This window comes from Nycticebus coucang, chromosome 1 (genome assembly GCF_027406575.1).
Source record: "Nycticebus coucang isolate mNycCou1 chromosome 1, mNycCou1.pri, whole genome shotgun sequence".
Classification (NCBI taxonomy): Eukaryota; Metazoa; Chordata; class Mammalia; order Primates; family Lorisidae; genus Nycticebus; species Nycticebus coucang.
In genome coordinates this window covers 188,669,364-188,681,560 of record NC_069780.1, presented here as the reverse complement: position 1 = coordinate 188,681,560, position 12,197 = coordinate 188,669,364, and positions in this window count along the sequence as shown.

Sequence of the window (12,197 nt, the reverse complement as noted above, 5' to 3'; positions counted from 1 at the left end):
TCCCTTCATGATCAAAACACTTAAGAATATTGTTATAGAAGGGACATTTCTTAAACTGATAGAGGCCATCTACAGCAAACCCACAGCCAAAATCGTATTGAATGGAGTTAAATTGAAATCATTTCCACTCAGATCAGGAAACAGACAAGGCTGCCCATTGTCTCCACTGCTCTTTAACATTGTAATGGAAGTTTTAGCCACCGCAATTAGGGAAGAAAGGCGATCAAGGGTATCTATATAGGGTCAGAAGAGATCAAACATTCTCTATTTGCAGATGATATGATTGTATATCTGGAAAACACCAGGGATTCTACTACAAAACTCTTAGAAGTGATCAAGGAATACAGCAGTGTCTCAGGTTACAAAATCAACACTCATAAATCAGTAGCCTTTATATATACCAACAATAGTCAAGCTGAAAAAAACATTTAAGGACTCTATTTCATTCACAGTAGTGCCAAAGAAGATGAAATATTTGGGAATTTATCTAACAAAGGACGTGAAAGATCTCTATAAAGAGAACTATGAAACTCTAAGAAAAGAAATAGCTGAAAATGTTAACAAATGGAAAAACATTCCATGCTCATGGCTGGGAAGAATCAACATTGTTAAAATGTCCATACTACCCAAAGCAATATGCAATTTTAATGCAATCCCTATTAAAGCTCCACTGTCATACTTTAAAGATCTTGAAAAAATAATACTTCGTTTTATATGGAATCAGAAAAAACCTCGAATAGCCAAGACATTACTCAGAAATAAAAACAAAGCAGGAGGAATCATGCTACCAGACCTCAGACTACACTATACATCAATAGTGATCAAAAAGCATGGTACTGGCACAAAAACAGAGAGGTAGATGTATGGAACCTCTATGACATGAACCAAGCTACTTACCATTATTTGATCTTTGACAAGCCAATTAAAAACATTCAGTGGGGAAAAGATTCCCTATTTAACAAATGGTGCTGGGTGAACTGGCTGGCAACCTGTAGAAGACTGAAAGTGGACCCACACCTTTCACCATTAACTAAGATAGACTCTCACTGGATCAAAGATTTGAACTTAAGACATGAAACTATAAAAATACTAGAAGAGAGTGCAGGGAAAAGCCTTGAAGAAATCGGTCTGGGCAAGTATTTTAGGAGGAAGACCACCCAGGCAATTGAAGCAGCTTCAAAAATACACTACTGGGACTTGATCAAACTAAAAAGCTTCTGCACAGCCAAGAACACAGTAAGTAAAGCAAGCAGACAGCCCTCAGAATGGGAGAAGATATTTGTAGGTTATGTCTCCAATGAAGGTTTAATAACCACAATCCACAGAGAACTCAAACATATAAGCAAGAAAAGAACGAGTGATCACATCGCAGGCTGGGCAAGAGACTTGAAGAGAAACTTCTCTGAAGAAGACAGGCGCATGACCTTCAGACATATGAAAAAATGCTCATCATCTTTAATCATCAGAGAAATGCAAATCAAAACTACTTTGAGATATCATCTAACTCCAGTAAGATTAACCCATATCACAAAATCCCAAGACCAGAGATGTTGGCATGGATGTGGAGAAAAGGGAACACTTCTACATTGCTGGTGGGAATGCGAATTAATACATTATTTTTGGAAAGATGATTGGAGAACACTTAGAGATCTAAAAATAGATCTGCCATTCAATCCTATAATTCCTCTACTAGGTATATACCCAGAAGACAAAAAATCACATTATAACAGAGATATTTGTACCAGAATGTTTATTGCAGCCCAATTCATAATTGCTAGGTCATAGAAAAAGCCCAAGTGCCCATCGATCCACGAATGAATTAATAAATTGTGGTATATGTACACCATGGAATATTATGCAGCCTTAAAGAAAGATGGAGACTTTACCTCTTTCATGTTTACATGGATGGAGCTGGAACATATTCTTCTTAGTAAAGTATCTCAAGAATGGAAGAAAAAGTATCCAATGTACTCAGCCACACTATGAAACTAATTTATGGCTTTCATATGAAAGCTATAATGGGGAAGGGGGTGAGGAAGGTGAGGGAGGGGGGAGGATAGGTGAGGGAGGGTGATTGGTGGGATTACACCTGTGGTGCATCTTACACGGGTATATGTGAAACTTAGTAAATGTAGAATATAAATGTCTTAACATAATAACTAAGAAAATGCCAGGAAGTCTATGTTAATCAGTGTGATGAAAATATGTCAAATGGTGTATAAAACCAGTGTATGGTGCCCCATGATCGCATTAATGTACACAACTATGATTTAGTAAAAAAGAAAAAAGGCCTCTTTATGCATAGAACATTAATAAACTAACACCAGGAAGCTATTGAGAGTGGCCGCCCTGGTTACAATTTCTGTGTGTTTGTGGAGAATGAGAATAGAAGATGATCTTTAATTTTTATACTGTGATCCCATGTCCTGTTTAAAGTATTTCTTGTGAATATGAATATATTGCTTTCCTAACAACCAAACTGAAATTATGAGACCTCAGAGGAATATTATAAACTAAAAGTTAAATTTAGTTCTGGTTGATTGTGTCAAATTCTAAGTGCCATTTGCCAGCTTTGATGGTGTGTCTGGGACTGAGGGATTTCTAGGACAGAGGACTTTTAGTGATAAAACCAGGACATCCTGTGAACAAGAACCCTATCTTATTGGGCCCAGCGAGAGGCAGGGATCTGAGTGAGTGATTAAATTCCACTTTGGCAGACAAAGATTAAGTTCCACTTGGATAGGTTTTTCTGAGGTCCAATCAGATCTGAGGGAAGAAGTTAGAAAATCCCTTGCTGTCATACCTAAGCCACATCCTCCAAACTCAGTTATATTAGAAGTAAGTATGTTTTAAGCTCCATCAGAATTTAGAGCCAGAATATGGGTATTAAGTCTTCCTCAAACCCATAACTAATAATTCTGGGCTGGCTACTACATGGTGCCATTTTATAATAACAATTTAAACATCCTTACTCCAGCCTTAAAGAATGTTACCTCTGACCAGCGGGAGAAGGGAGGAAGCAGAGATATGGGACCAGGGGAATTGGCCTGGCCTGCAAAGCTAGCAACCTAAACCCTGGTGCCCAAGTTAGGTTCCATTAAGCCAAGAGATACAAAAGAAGGCACTGTCTGGTAGGCACTCAGGAGCTTCTAAGCAATTCCTGGAGTCACTGTGCCTTTCGTGGTTTCAGCTGCTCTGTTATATTCTGAGCAAATCCCAAAGCACCGGTGGGGGCCGGGGCAGTGAGAGTTAGATGAAATACACACGGTCCAAGCAGAGACTGGAAGATTTAGAGAAATCCACCTTTCTCATTAAGGAAGAAACACCATCAAAAACCATGCACAAATCCAGAAGTACAGATGCACAGATCCAGGCGTAGTTAAGTTGATGAGAAGGGAAGGAGAAGGAAAAGAAGGCAGAAAAAGAGAGCTTGGAGGATATTTTCACACTCAGAGCTCATCCTGTGCTACCAGATGAAGAGCAAAGGGCATCATGGCTGCTTCCACATCCCGGTACTGGCAGGAAGGAAGCTTCAGACACAGCAGACCTGGCTGAAGAACCAGGTGGTGAAAATTTGGAAACCTGCCCAGCAGGGCTAGGGAAAGTAGTCCCTGACATTAAGAGAATATTTTGAAATATGAAATAATACTTTAATGCTATATATTTTTTTCTTCATCTTATTTTCCTCTTCTCCAAAATCTTCCCATGCAAGCATAACTTTATTAGTTACTCGGCTTACTATCATCTTAGGGAAGGGTTAAGACAGTGAGGGACAGAAAAATCCTAATGTCTTTGAGGTTCACATTTCTAAAAGCAGTGGCTGCCTCAGAACCAAGGGAGGGTTGTTGGTAGAGAAAAACTATCTAGAACCTTGGCAGGAAAGGGATGTTCTCAGGCCTTCCCAAGGAAAAGGAATGAGGGGCAGGAAGATAAGAAGAGAAGGACCTGTGTGTCCTGTGGTCTCCCCCATATACCGTAAATCCCAGGCGGAGATACCAGAACCCACTCCGGGGGGGGGGGGGGGATAACGGAAGGGCATGTGTGTCCTCATCGCCCAAGACTCCTAATGGCCTCACAGATGTTTTCCATGCCCCAGATATCTTAAGAGAGCTGAGACTCCCAAGATCTGAAGGAACCACAGAGGTGGAGCTAAGTGATAACTGATGGGCCCACTGTATGACTCTCAACCCTTCTGTGTGTACTGTCCTGGAATCACGGCACGACTGAGGGAGGAATGAGAATCTTAGTTACGTCCTTAACACAGTGGCTGCAAAGACCCCGCCATCACTATTGGCACTTGTGGGACACTATTTGCTCCTACCTTCTCCCTGAAAACGCAGTCTGCTCTCTGCCTGGGGCTTCTTCTTGACATGGGTTGCAAATTGAGCTCACTCATGGGGCCTCCATTTGAAACTATCTCTACTATCTAATGAAAGTGAAGAACAGAAAAGATGCAACCATAAATATTCTGTCTTTACAGAGCAAGCTCCTAGCTGATGTATATCATCATTTGAAGGCAGCCTAGAAAACTGAAATAAACTTCAAAGTGCAAAGATGAAAAAAAAAAAAAAAAAAAAAGGAGGGCCCATGGAATATTCTTCAAACGAAATTAACTGACCGGTGGAGCTTTGAGGCTCTCAGGCTGCTCGGCCTAAATGTGAGTGAGCGTGTAATGTGGATGGCAGGCCCTGACTGGTGAAAGACTGTCACTTTCTTTTGGTTCTCAAATAAGAATCCTTAAGTGCAAATATCACCAAAAGAAAGTGACAGGACCACATCTATGGTGCATTTTACAAGGGTACACGTTAAATCTACTTATGGTAGAATAAAAATATCTTAACACAATAACTAAGAAAATGTGGTGAAGGCTATGTTAACCAGTTTGATGAAAGTATTTCAAATTGTATATAAAACTAGCACATTGTACCCCACAATTGCATTAATACACACAACTATGATTTAATTAAAAAATACAAAATAAATTTTAAAAAAGAATACTTAAGGTGCCATGCTACACAGCAGATTTGATTTTACTCACTGAATTTCCATCTCCCTTACATGGTTTTCTTCTGCAGAACTGGAGATACCATTTTCTTCAAGAGCTTTTTACCATATAAAGGCATGCATATAAAGTGGGCAAAAGATAATTAATTATGAAGCAATGGGTTTTCACCTCACCTTTTACACAGTGTAACTTTCACATACATTGATTATAAGCTTCATGAGTATCTGTCGTGTGGCATATACTTTGTGATTTGTCACACAACAGACACAAATGTTCTTTTTTTTTAATCCCCTTGACTACTGCCTCTGTGTAGGCCCTTGCCACCCCTCCAATCACTCATTTGCTCACTTCCTTCACACACACTGATTAAAGAAAGCCCTGACATGTGTTCAAACATCATGTTAGACTTTGGGAAGATAAGGACAGGCTAACCACGGTTAAAGACCATGGCTTATTAGGGGCGGGGGGTGGGTTGTCATTGTTGTTTTTTTGGATTTTTACCTGAACATCTCACAATGCAGACTAAATTCAACAGAACACAGACCTGAATCTGTACTTTCTTTTACAGTTTTCATTTCAGCCAGTATTAAACCATTTAATCTGAGTTTGTAATCTGTACCTTTCTCTATATGTTAGGAAAGCTTTCAGCAGCAAGTCACACAATGCCCAGTCTGCAGTGACTTAATCTCTTAAGACATTTATCGATTATGTAACAAAAAGTTCTAGGATTCATTGGTGACTTGGCAGTATCACCAAACACCCAGGCTTGGTCCATTCATTCTCCCACTTAGCTACATCAAGCATGATGTGTCCCTTCATCATCACAAAATAGCTGCCCACAGCACCAGGCATCATGTTCCCAGGGGGGTTATATTCAAAAGCAAGAAAGTTCTAGAAGTGAGGAAAACTAGAATTCCTTTATCTTTCAGCTCTTCCCTTCATCAGCATAGAAAATCCTTTCCAGAAATATCTGCACTATACTTACCCATTGGTTAGAGATGAGTCATTGGATATTGTATTTAGTCATTCTATTATACAAAAGAATTGAAATCAAGATCTTGAAGATATGTCTGTACTGCCATGTTTGTTGCAGCATCATTCACAACAGATAAGAGGTGGAAACAACCTAGACATCCACTGACAGATAAGTCAATAAAGAAAATGTGTTGGCGGCGCCTGTGGCTCAAGGAGTAGGGTGCCGGTCCCATATGCTGGAGGTGGCAGGTTCAAACCTAGCCCTGGCCAAAAACCACAAAAAAAAAAAAAAAAAAAGAAAATGTGGTATGTCCATTCAATAGAATATAATTCAGCCTTACAAAGAACTAAATCCTGTAATTCATTTTTTTTTTTTATTGTTTGGGATTCATTAAGGGCACAAAGAATTACGTTAACTGATTGCATTTGTTAGGTAAAGTCCCTCTAATAATTGTGTCCTGCCCCTGTGCCATACACTGTGACCCCACCATCCCTCTCCCTTCTCCCCTCTTGCTCATACCTCTACTCACCCCCTCATATTAGCTCATCTACTGCCCTCATATTAGAATTGAATACATTTGATTCTTGATTCTCCATTTTTTGTGATGCTTTACTAACAAGAATATGTTCCACCTCATCCAGGTTAATACGAAAGATGCAAAGTCTCCATCTTTTTTAGTGGTTGTATAGTATTCCACGGTATACATACACCACAGCTTGTTAATCCATTGCTGGTTGCATTGCTGGTTGGTGGGCATTTAGGCTGTTCCTACATTTTGGAGATTGTAAATTGAGCTATGATAAACAGTCTAGTGCAAAAGTCTGCATTTTTTTTTCATCTGGGTAAGATGCCTAGTGATAGGATTGCAGGATCAAATGGGAGGTCTAATTTGAGTTATTTGAGGATTCTCCATACATCCTTCCAAAAATGGCTGTAATAGTTTTAAGTCCCACCAGCAGAGTAAAAGTGCTCCCTTACCCCCACATCCATACCAGCATCTGCAGCTTTGAGACTTTGTGATGTGGGCCATTCTCACTCAGATTAGGTGATATCTCTGGGTAGTTTTGATTGCCATTTTTCTGATGATTAGGGATAATGAGAATTTTTTCAAATGTTTGTTAACCATTTGTCTGTCTTCTTTAGAGAATGCTCTATTCATCTCCTTTGCCCAGTTATATATGAGATTGTTGGCTCTTTTTCGTTGAATAATTTGAGTTCTCTATAGATCCTAGTTATCAAGCTTTTGTCTGATTCATAATATGCAAATATCTTTTCCCATTCTGAAAGTTGTGTTTGCTTTAGTTGCTGTTTCCTTAGCCGTACAGAAGCTTTTCACTTTAATTAAGTACCATTTGTTTATTTCCGTTGTTCTTGAAATTGCCAAGGAAGTCCACTTCATAAAATCTTTCCCCAGGTTGATATCTTCAAGTGTTTCCCTACACTTTCTTCAAGGATTTTTATCATTTAATGCCTTAGATTTAAAGTTTTTATCCATCTTGAATCCATTTTTGTAAGTGATGAGAGATGTGTGTCCAGTTTCAGCCTTTAACATGTGATTATCCAGTTCTCCCAGAACCATTTATTAAATAGGGAGTCTTTTCTCCAGTGTATGTTCTTGTTTGGTTAATCAAGGATCAGGTGGCTGTAAGAGGTCAGTTTTATCTCATGGTTTTCTATGTGGTTCCAAATGTCAGTGTCTCTATAGCCTTTTAGTATAGCCAAATGTCTCATAGGGTTCTACCCCTGGCTTTGTTTTTATTACCAAGAATTACTTTAGCAATACGGGGTTTCTTCTGGCTTCATACAAAACAAAGAATTTTTTCCAAATCTTGAAATTATGCCGATGGTATGTTAAATGGGAATTGCAGTGAATCTGCAGATTTCTTTGGGTAGTATAGACATTTTTACAATGTTGATTCTTCCCAACCATGAGCATGGTATGTTCTTCCATTTGTCAATATCTTTTGCTATTTCTTTTCTTAAGGTTTGATGATTTTTCTTTGTAGACGTCCTTCACTTCTTTTGTTAGGTATATTCCTAGGTATTCCTTTTTTTTTTTGAAGTTACTGTGAAGTGAATTGTGTCCTTGATTAGCTTCTCATCTTGGCTGTTATTGGCATATACAAAGGCTACTGACATGTGGACGTTGAGTTTATATCCTGAGACATTGCTGTATTTTTTGATCATGTTCAGGAGTCTTGTGATTGAGTCTTTGGGATTCTCTACTGTTGGCAAAGAGCGAGGGTTTGACCTCCTCTCCACCCATTTGTATGCCCTTATTTCCTTCTCTTGCCTGATTGTATTGGCTAGAACTTCTAGCATTATGTTGAATAGCAGTGGCAATAGAGGACAAACTTGTCTGGTTCCAGTTCTAAGTAGAAGAGCTTTCAGTTTTACTCTGTTCAGTATAATATTAGCTGTGCATTTGTTGTAGATGGCTTCAATCAGATTAAAAAATATGCCACCTATGTCTAAATTCTTAAGTGTCCTAATTTGAAAACAATGCTGGATTTTATCTAATGCTTTTTCTGCATCTATTGGGAGGATCATATGGTCTTTGTTTTTGCTTCTGTTGATATGGTGAATTACATTTATGAACTTGCATATGTTAGAACAGCCTTGCATCCCTGGGATGAAACCTACTTCATCATTATGAACGATTTTTTTTTAATGTGCAGCTGTAATCTATTAGCTAGGATTTTACTGAGAATGTTTGCATCTATCTTCATTAGTGAAATTGGTCTGAAATTCTTCTTTTTAGTTGGGTCTTTTCCTGGCTTTAGTGATGTTTGCTTCATAGAATTTGTTTAGGGAAAATTCCTTCTTTCTCAATTTTTTTTGGAATAATTTCTGCAGTAAGAGTATAATCTCTTCTTTCAAGATTTGATAGAATTCTGGTGTGAAGTCATTTGGACTAGGGCATTTTTTGTTGGGAGATTTTTTTAATTTTTTCTTCAATCTCAGTTCTTGAAATCACTCTGTTCAAGAGATCTATTTCTTCTTGCTTAAGTATAGGGAGAGGGTGTGATTCCAGGTGTTGATCCATTTCCTCCACATTGTCAAATTTCTGAGCATAGAGCTTATTGTAGTATTCAGAGATGATCTCTTATATCTCTGTGGCATCTGTTGTTATTTCCCCTTTATTGTTACTAATAGACATTATTAAAGATTTTACTTTTCTGTTTCCAGTTAATCTAGCCAATCAATTTTATATTTTTTAAATATAAAATGTTTTGTTAATTTTCTGAAAGATTCTTTTTCAATTTCATTGATCTCTGATTAATTTTTGTTATTTCTTTTCTTCTTCTGGGTTTGGGATTACATTGTTCTTCTTTTTCCAATTTCACAAGATGGTTCATGAGTTTATTGCCATGCTGTTTTTTGAATGTAGGCATTTAATGAGACAAATTTCCCTCTTAAGATTGCTTTTGCTATATTCCATAGATTTTGGCAGGTTGTGTCTTCATTGTTGTTATGTTTGAGGCATTTAACAATTTCCTCTTATAACTCTTCCTGAACCCAATTATCATCAATGTACAGTTGTTTAATTTCCAAATCTTTGTGTGGGAATGAATGTTTTTATTAGATTTAGTTTTACTTTTATTGCATTGTGGTCTGAGAAGATACAAGGTATAATTTCTATTCTTTTAATTTTTATGAGGTTGACTTGTATTCCAGGATGTGATCAATTTTGGAGTACATACCAGGGGCTGATGAGAAAGATGTATATTCCTTAGTTTTGGGATGGTGTATTCAGTATATGTCTATTAATCCCATATGTTCTAGGGTCATATTTAAGTCCTTCGTATCTTTGTTTAGTTTCTGTTTATAAGATCTTTCCAATTCTGTCAGAGGCATGTTAAAACCCCCAGCAATTATGGTGTTATGGGATATTATATTGCTCAGACCTCTCAAGGTCTGTTACATAAATCTGGGAGCATTTACGTTGGGTACATAAATATTTAAAATTGAAATTTCTTCTTGTTGTATTGTTCCTTTGACCAGTATAGTGTCCATCTTTGTCTTTCTTAACTTTAGTTGCTTTAAATCTGCTTGTATCTGAAAATAAGATTGCAATTCCTCCTTTCTTCTGATTTCCATTTACTTGAAATGATGTTTTATATCCTTTAACCCTGAGTCTTGATTTGTCCTTCCAGGCTAAGTGTGCCTCCTAGAGGCAGCATAAGGATAGCTTGTGCTTTTTCATCCAATCAACCAGCCTATGCCTGTTCCATGGTGAATTCAGTCTATTGATTTATTGGGAGAATTGATAAGTGTGGTGGAGTTCCATTCATCTTATTTTATGAAAGTCCATTGTGTAGTTTTATCCTTTGTACCATTGTGGAAGTTAAGCTTTGGCCTTTAGCTTCTGGTGTTTACTTTGCTGGTGGTCCACTGTGGTGGCCAGTGCTGAGAATAGGTCTAAGTATTTCCTGTAGAGCTTGTCTTGTTATGGTGAATTTCCTCAGAGCTTGTATATCTGCAAAAGATTTGATTTCTCCATCAACTTTGAAGCTTAGTTTGATGGGATGCAGATTTCTGGGCTGAAAATTGTTTTGTTTAAGAATGTTGAAATGATGACCATGCTGTTCTGGCTTGGAAGGTTTCAGTTGAAAAGTCTGCCATCATCCTAAAGCCTCTGCCTCTAGATATCAGTTGGTGCTTACTTCTGGCTGCTTGCTGAATTTTTTCTTTCATCTTGACTTTAGACAGGTCATTATGGAGATGTATGTATCTTACAGAGGCTCTGAGTTGAGATGACCCGGGGTACGATACCATCTGAGAGGAGTATGTTACGGTCTTTAGTAAAACATTGGGTGTTTTCATTTATGATAGTCTCCAGTAGGGCTTCCATTTCTTTTGGACAATCTTCTTCCTCTTCAGGAATCCCTATTAATTGTATCTTTTAGTGCATCATGGAGTGTCATAGTTCTTTAAGTGCCTGTTCTGCTTTCTCTCTCTTCTTTTCTGCCTCTTTAACTACCTGGATTAACTCAAGAACCTTATGCTCTTGCCTGAGCTCACAAGTTTGAGACCAGAGCCAGAGCAAGACCTCATCTATAAAAATAGTTGGGCATTGTGGCAGGAGCCTGTAGTCCCGCTACTTGAGAGGCTGAGGCAAGAAAATCACTTAAGCCCAGGAGTTGGAGTTTGCTGTGAGCTATGATGCCACAACACTCTATCAAGGGTGCCAAAGTGAGACTCTGTCTCAAAATAAATAAATAAATAAATACTTTATTCTCTAGCTCTGAGGTTCTTTCTTCTCCATGGTCTAATCTATTTTTGATACTTTCTACTGCAACTTTACATTCCCTGATTATTTACTTCATTTCTTTAAGCTCTGCCATATCCTTTCTATATTTTACATATCTCTCATCTGACTTTTAGTTCTGTCTTTCTGTTTTCTCATCCATTCCTTTTATTGTCTTTATCATCCATATTTTAAATTTCCTTTCTGTCAAGTCCAGTAATTCTTTACAGGTAGAGTCTTCTGCAGTAGCTGCCTCATGGTCCCTTGCAGGAGTTCCTCTACTTTGGTTTTCAAGTTGCCTGAATTTTTCTGTTGGTTCCTCCTTATGTGTTCTTTCTTCTTGTTCACCTCCTTTTTAATTTTCAGAAGTCCTTGATCTTGATGACAGTATGCTGCAATATGTCGACAGCACACCAGTGGGCACAGTGGTGTTTTTTTTTTCAAAGACAGAGAGCACACCTAGCAACCTCTATGATCCTTATTCCAAACTTAGCTGCCTTTGGTGATCAACCTGATTATTTCCTCAGCATTCAGACTCTGCCAGGTTGGGATCTCAAGGCTCACAAGACGCCTTCAGGGGCAGTTCTTATAGTGCCCCCTGACTCCAGTTCTCATGGGTACAGTAGTCCTTTGGCCTGTCCCAAGACTGGAGTTCTGATCCTGGCAGACATAATTGAGATATCCATGCTTTAGGCCCCTGATAAGACCTTCTCCCAACCTTCCCACAATGGCATCCTTTGGCCACCAACATATTTCCAGTATGGCTGACTCACCCGCCACCAAACCTAAGGCAAATCCATTCCAACTGGCATTCAAATATGGTTGCTATATACTGTTTGACTCCATCCACTCTTGCAAGCTTTCCACTCAATGTGCAGCTTCCCTCAAACAACTGAAAACTCCAGAAAGGCATCTTCCTATCTTGGTCCTCTGAGGGGTCACCAGCTGATTCCAGCCAGTTGCAA